Source organism: Lotus japonicus, chromosome 1 (assembly GCF_012489685.1).
Source record: "Lotus japonicus ecotype B-129 chromosome 1, LjGifu_v1.2".
Lineage (NCBI taxonomy): Eukaryota > Viridiplantae > Streptophyta > Magnoliopsida > Fabales > Fabaceae > Lotus > Lotus japonicus.
In genome coordinates, this window is record NC_080041.1 from 23,687,415 (window position 1) to 23,695,204 (window position 7,790).

Below are 7,790 nucleotides of genomic sequence, written 5' to 3' on the forward strand. Positions count from 1 at the left end.
ATGCAGATTGAATGCTTAGAAAACTTGAATACTTTATTTTACTTTCTCATCAAAAAACCTAAACATAAAAAAATATAAGTTATATATGTTCATTTATTCTAATTGTCGTCAAAATTTTATATTTATATATATACACACATTTAAACTTATGAAAAAAATTATAAAATTATATTGTTTGTTATTTTCAACTTGTAAATATTTTAATATAAATGTTCTTTCCCGTGGAATCTATATTTTCATAGTCAAATTAAAATGATTTTGTATATCTACTCTTAAAATTATTTAAAAGTATGGAAAAAGTACTAAAATTTTATTAAAACTTTTGCTATTAGTTTCAACTTGAAAATATTTTCATGCAAACTGTTCCTCATGTAGGAGTTTTTTATTATATAATTAATAAATATAGACTAAATATGTTTATTCTTCTCTAATTCCTTGTGGGAGCCCTATATTCACAATCAAATTAAAATGTTTATGTATATTTACTCTTAAGTTATTTAAAAAGTATGAGAAAAATACTAAATTATAACAAAACATTTTCTATTAGTTTCAACTTGAAAGCATTTTTATGCAAATTGTTGCTCATGTAGGAGCTTTTTGCTATACAATTAATAAATATAGACTAAATATGTTCATTTTTCTCTAAATTCCCCATGGAAGCCCTACATTCGCAATCAAATTATAATGCTTATGTATATCTACTCTTAAATTATTTAAAAAGTATAAGAAAAGTACTAAAATTATAACAAAACATTTGCTATTAGTTTTAACTTGAAAGCATTTTCATGCAAAATGTTCCTCCCCGTAGTTGGATTGTACTCCCTGCTTGAGAGTCTTGCTCTCAAGCATTTAGTTAATATACCTTTTGCTTTCTAAAAAAAAACTTAAACAAAAATAAACATAACTGAAAATGTTCTCCCCTTTGGCTTTCCAATTTTCATAATTAAATTATATTGCTTATGTATATATTTTCTTAAAATCATTTAAAAAGTCTAAAAATAGCATAAACTTATGTAAAAAAAATTATTGAAAGTGGCTGATAGATACCGTGGAAAATAGAACGCCATATTTATCATAGTTTTATACATTTTTACTTCTAAACATATTTAATTATAACTCCACCATCTGAAGTAGCAAAAGAAGATATTTCCTTATAAATTCTTGACAGCAATAATAACAATTAAAAATTATTTCTGGTCAAAACAGGAACATCCTTAAAAATAAACAATTTACTGTTATTGTGTTCTCAATTTTCTTGTTTTCAAAACTGTTATGTAAAATACTTTTTGAGAACTATTTTTAAGAATAAAAAATGAAAAAAACTTGTTTGGTAAAATGATTTTAAAAACAATTTTGGAAATAAAAAAAACAAGAAAACTTGTTTGATCAATTTGTTCTTAAAACATGTTTTAGACAAGAAAATTGAAAACTTGTTTGGGTGTATGTTAAATTATTTTTATTCCACAGTCCACACATATGTACATTCATAGCATCAACTTGTCGTTTTTCACACCAGTATAATTGGTGCTGCCATAGTGCCATTTAAATTGAAAGTGATGAGATTGAAAACCCTAGACAATGATAAAGCCCATCATGAAAATATGAGATCGTTGGGGCCAATCACATGAAAACAACATTTATAAAATCATGTATCATGAATAAAACTCAAATTTCTGTGTAAAGTGAACAACAAAACACACAAGTGAGTGAACAGAGCAATATATTAAAAGAGCACAGGCCACCGGAACAGACAAAGAAAGCGGCGGAGAGGAGAGAAGACGAGGGATGTGTGATACGATGGTGTTTAAAACTCTTTAATTGTCTAATGTCTAATTCCACTTAATTACATACATGCAATTAATGAGAGAAAAGATGTTCTCCGTGTTTCAATTATTTTCAAAATAAAAAAATAAAAACAACTTTTTTCTGTTTTGGTTTTTCTGTTTTAAAAACAAAAAAATAGGAAACTGTTTTTAAATCAATTATGAAAAAACAATTTTGTCAAACAATTTTTTTTGTTTTTTAATTTTATAAAACAGAAAACTGTTTTTAAAAACAGAAATCAAAGAGGCCCTTAATCTTTCAACATTTCAAATTCATAAATTCGACTGATCAATTACAAATTTCTACTACCCATTAATAACTTCAATGAGCCCAAAAAATAAGTATAGTCTAATATTATGTTGATGGTGAAATTAAACCACTTGTATAGTTTCGCTCACTAATTAGCAGTATTAATTTTAAATAAATAAAACAACAATTGTTAAGCTATTCTCTCATAACACAAATTTTCTTTCATTTTGATGAATAGAAAAATAAGCAACCACTTGAAACATTACTCATGATTAGAGATCTACACTAAATTCACCTCTTAATTTAGCCTCGTTTACCAAGATAAACATGTTTACCAAGATAAACTTGTCAGAGAATATTTTTGTTAAAGCCCCATCTATGGTGGCACAATTAATTCGTTAAAGGGGAATGCTTATTTATGTTGGGATGTGCCTTGACTCTGCGTTTAACTTGCTTTGGCTGCCTCTATTTGTTGATTCCCTGTTTTAGTTGGGCATTGCGGCCTCTAGTTTTCCTAGTATTTCTTCTAATTCTTTTTCTTTTTCTTTTATTAATTCCTTTATTGCCACTTGTTGACCGGCACATCTTACCCAGTTAATTATTAATATATTAATGACTTATCGAGAAAAAAACATGATCAGGAACTGTGATAGAATTTGGAAAAAAGGATTAAAATTGAATCTAAAACTTTTTTTTTGGCAGAATACAACAATTTATATTTCCAAGTACACCAAATTAGTGGTTACACCAGTGAACACAAATAAAACAATGTCTTCCGGATAGATCTTGGAACAAACAAAAAATACACTTATTAACACTATCAATACTGATATTACAACCACACCTAAAGCCTGATTTTTTAAGATGTCCTATCTATAGAGATTATAATGAAACAAAGAATATGAATCAACTCAACAGCCTAAACCAAATCGCATCATCTCCACCTCCATCAGAACAATTCCCATCTTTCAAAAGCTCTAATATTCAAGATCATCTTCTCTTTGAATGGTAATATATAGAACCTAAAAATGAAAATTAGAAAACAGGAAATAGAAAAAATCAAAAACAGGGTTAGGGTGCATCTTCCAATCATAGAGAGAACAATGGAACCCTTTTGCTTTCTCAGTCAACCATCGCCAAGATCTAGATTGGATCTAATCCAACAACTGGTCTGTATCGACGCCTCCCTCCCTGAAAATACAGGCATTACGCATGATCCAAAATGATTATAATTAATATGATTATCCTAGTACATGTGTACCATTCATCCTATTTTGCAATATCTAAAGTAAATAGTTAGTTGATTTTGGCATATACCCTGAACAACCCGGTAACCTGTCCATCCCCTGAAGACAAATCACCTACTTCTCCTAAAATCATTATCTCTGGATAAATGTCAAGTATATAAATATAGCTTCAATTTTGGAATATGCAAAGATAATATATTCTACACCATATCATTGAGTATAATACCAATTTTTCAGGACACTAATTCCATCCTCACATTCTAAGACATAAAATCACTTCAAAAGCAATAGATAAAATATACCTATTCTTGGTGTTCTCTTGACAGGAAAAAACACCACTTGGGAAGATAATTTATGTGTTCACACTAGCAAATACAGGAAAAAATTTGGTATCAGCCATGTTTACCACACAAAAGAGAAGCAACAATCGCAACCATGTCTTATGCACTATGTTATCCTAAGGAGCTAAACATGATGGTGACCATTAAAAAAATTGAAAACTTATCCCATTACCAGATCTGCCTAGAGAGACTACAATGAGCTTTATTTAGAGCTAGAAGATACATTGAAGCTGAATTGATAAACAGAATCCAATCCCTGCAGTCTAGCTTTTCTATAGATTGATAGAGTTTCAACACTGAATGCTTAATCCTTCCCCAACCAAAAGAACAAACCTTAATAACAAAGCACTAAACTTTGGAACCAGTCAGTAAAATTGATCTTGTTTTTTCACAGTCAAAAGAAGTCAAGAATACTCGGATATTGGTTCAGTTCAATAAAATTATATACCGGATACTGTTTTTTCAGTGAGAGTCAATGTATGCTTCACATAAAATTATATTCAACTGCAAAGTTTCAAAAAAGACACCGCAAGAACCACTGAATATGAAAAAAAAAATTGGGTAAAGAAATCAGAAGATTTACCTGTATATTTTATGCTACAGCACTCATATCCACCCAATTAGTTTCTCAATATCTAGAAACCCAAAAATTCAAAAAATTGAAAATCCAACTCAAATTCCCCCCCTCTGTGTAATTTGACCGTGGATGGAATGAAGATTATTGGAATCAATTTATAGTAAAAGATAAAATTGATTGAGTAGTTGAGCATTTAACCTGGAACCTTCACTCAGAGCAATCAGAGGAAGGAGAATTTGAAATCGTCAAGCACAACATGCAGCTATCAAGAAATACGAGTGGAGATAGGAAAACGTTCATGCGTATTTGTCTATCCTAGAAGGAAACATTGAGAAAAAGTGAAAAACAAACCAATAAATTGAGTTGTCAAATGTTGAAAAGAGAATTTAGGTTTTAAGTGAGATTTGAAAAGAGAGATAATTTTTTTGAAATCTATTTGTTAGTGGTCAGTTTAGAAGGCAGTTAATTTTTAAATTATCAGTCATAAGAAAATAATTGACTTTTTAATTTTGATATTTTATTTTTACAAATCACGTTTATATCTGATTGGTGATCAAGGAGGTGGATTTGAATTAGTAATTAATGCTAGATATATTTCAGATTAAAAAAGTCAAAAATAAAATAATTTACATGGCTTATTACATGCTTACCCTTCAATAATATATCAAATAGCAATTGAGTCATTCCCAAGTTTGACTCAATAATACACACGCGAATATGGGAGAAGAAGTGGAAAGAATGACAAAGTTGAGTAAGAACGATAGAGATAAGTGGAAACCCTAAAACTTGTGGGTTAAATGACTGAAATAGCTTTGGACAAAACATATTTTGACATTTTTGACAAAACAAGGTAATATGGTAATCTCGTGGTTATCTCACGAGATCATCTCGTGGTAATCTCACGAGATCACGAGAAATTAGCCGAGATTTGAAAAAACAGTTATTACCCTCCACTAGCCTCAATTTTGGTACGTGATATCGTAATCTCGTAAGAGATTGAAAGATATCTCTAGAGATTGACAACAATGCTCTCGTATTTTGCCACCACAGATTTCACACTGTCAAATGTCAAGGATTGATCAATTCCATGCGTATAATTTTGAAATAAAATTTCTTCAAAATATAAGCACCCACGCCACACGATATACCTAAAATGAAAGCATCAATCTACTTAAAATAAAAGCATCAAGTACATTATTGCTGCATCTGTCTTCTTTTGAAGAACCAAGTTAAAAACATATTCACAATTGGCAAAGCACAACACTAACTTTCTGCTTAATCTGTCATAGATAAGTTGATATTATGCATGAAAAAGACACAAAAAGAAGGGATTAGAACAAATTACTGATTAGAATTGTTCCAGCCAAGAACATAGAAAGAAGATATAATACCTAGAATGAGAGGATTGCAATGGGAGAATCTAGAGAGAGAGAGCGTGTAACCGCTTAGAGAGAGAGTGTAACTGAATCTTGAGTTTGTTATTCCTGAAATGAGCTAAGAGTCCCCTACAATTGGTAACCGCCCCTATTTATAGGCTAGGGGTTGGGCCTGGCGTGTCTAACTATCCTTAGTGGGCCGGTTGAGGCTCTTGGAGAAGGCCCAAACCCCTTGCTTGTGCGTCGCCTTGGGGCGAGGGCCTCTGGGGTCTCGCCCAGTCCACAAGACACCAAGCTCGAAGCATGAGAGCTAAGAGTGTCTTTAAAACAAAGGCGACAAGCATAAGAAAAACTAACTAATGTCAAGGCTAGTGAACAAGATAGGTCGCCAACATGGCGTAGTAAATAAAGCAAAAGCTAAATTTTGACTTGCTCGACAGATTCCTCCAAGTCCACAAGTCCACGAGTGAGCTTGCGGCGACATCACTTGACTCGCTCGCCCAGCTGCAGACGCCACCGCCGTGAATCACGGTGGCTTGACGCGTGTAGGCCGTGTGTAATATGCTGAAGAAATGCAAAGGTCAGCAAATCTGCAGAGTCCCAACCGCTGTCCTCAAAACGCCCCCTCAAATCACAATAAAGCCTGCCAATTTGAATTTGAACCAATCAGCCGTTGTGACTTCCCATTTAATGCGCCGCTCCCATTTCCCCAAAACCCGCAATTTTCTCAACAGTAATCATTTCCCCTGTCATCATGATGCACGACTCTCCACCACCTTCCCACGTTCATCAACAACCACCCACAGAAACCTTACACGCACCCTCTTTCAACAGTCACCCCTTCCTATAAAGACGTTGTTCCCTCACGCTTCACTACTTTCGCAACCCCAACTCTTAGCGACCCTTTCGCACACAAAAGCCCTGCAACAACCCACCATTCCGGCGCCCACGACGCGTGTCTTCCTTCCAGTTGTCTCCCCGCTGCTCCACTTTCTGGTGAGTTTCTAGAACCTCAAAGTCACTTTTATTTCTCCCAAGATCTCGTATCTTCCGTTCCTCATGGCATTAAGACGCTGAGGAAAAAGATCCTCCCGTGGCGTCACCGTAGCCACTCCTCTGCGATGCACCCCTCCGGTCAACCTTCCCCCTCCTGGGGGAGTTCTCCTCGACACAGAAGGAATTGCCGCTTTTCGACTTAAGTCCTTCGAATCTTTACCAACCCCCATCCCGAGGGGCCTTCCGATTGGAACAATCCTCAACCAACCATCCTACTTCGAGAGGTGGAAACTAATTTCCGACCTCTCCTCAAGGTCCGGTGGATTTTGCCATGAGACACCTCTTGACTACATCCTTTATTACGCCGGTTGCTCAGCTACCGAGCGTCCATGGTATCGTCGCCCCAACAATGATGCGCGCAACTTCCATTTTTCTATATGTACGAATACATGTTTACCGACTTGGAAATTAGGCTCCCTATTTCCCCTTTCGTTTGTTGTGTGCTGCACGACATCAACGTCGCCCCTTCTCAACTTCATCCCAACAGCTGGGCCCTCTTGCGATGCTTTGAAATTATCTGTGATGCAATCCACCGAGAGCCAGAGCCTTCCCACTTCTTTTATTTTTATGACGTAACCACCCAACCATCACCACCGCGCAGCTGGGTTTCTCTGGATGCTAGGCCCGACCGCAAGCACTTTAACCACCTTTGGACCGATGTCACAGACGACCTCGCCCGAAGATACTTCAAAATCGTGGTGTCCCACGAATACCCTGAAGTCTTCACTTCAAGGGACGACACCACTCGCTTCCCCTTTTACTGGACAAAAGAACCGTCCAAGATCATCGACCCGCCCGAGAGTTCTTTGACCAGGGAAGACAAGATTGTCATCAGCTTCTTGGCTAAGCTCCTAATTCTAGACTGCGCTCGCGTGATCGGGGGAGCTAGAGATTCACTAACTCCCAAATACTTAGGTCGCCTGACCTTCTCTTGATTTGTTCCTTGTGCTTTGCTCATTTAATGCTTCCCACATTTTACTAACTTTTCTTTATTGTCTTCTGAACAGCAAAAATGATCTTTACCAGTGCTGACCTTCTGGCTGCCTTTGCGAAGAAGAAGACCGTCCTAGTTCCCCCTCAAGTCAACTTGGAGGGCGACAAGACTCATTCCTCTTCTAAT

General features: G+C 35.3%; 1 long non-coding RNA gene across 1 annotated transcript; it reads right to left on the minus strand.

Annotated features, from left to right (window-relative positions):
- Positions 1-2,824: 2,824 nt before the first annotated feature.
- On the minus strand, positions 2,825-4,597 carry LOC130731721 (uncharacterized). Its single transcript, XR_009016797.1, has 2 exons — positions 3,623-4,597; positions 2,825-3,264 (listed from the first exon to the last, which is right to left on the minus strand). It is a non-coding gene; the product is annotated as an uncharacterized LOC130731721 (long non-coding RNA).
- Between the last annotated feature and the right edge of the window lie 3,193 nt (positions 4,598-7,790).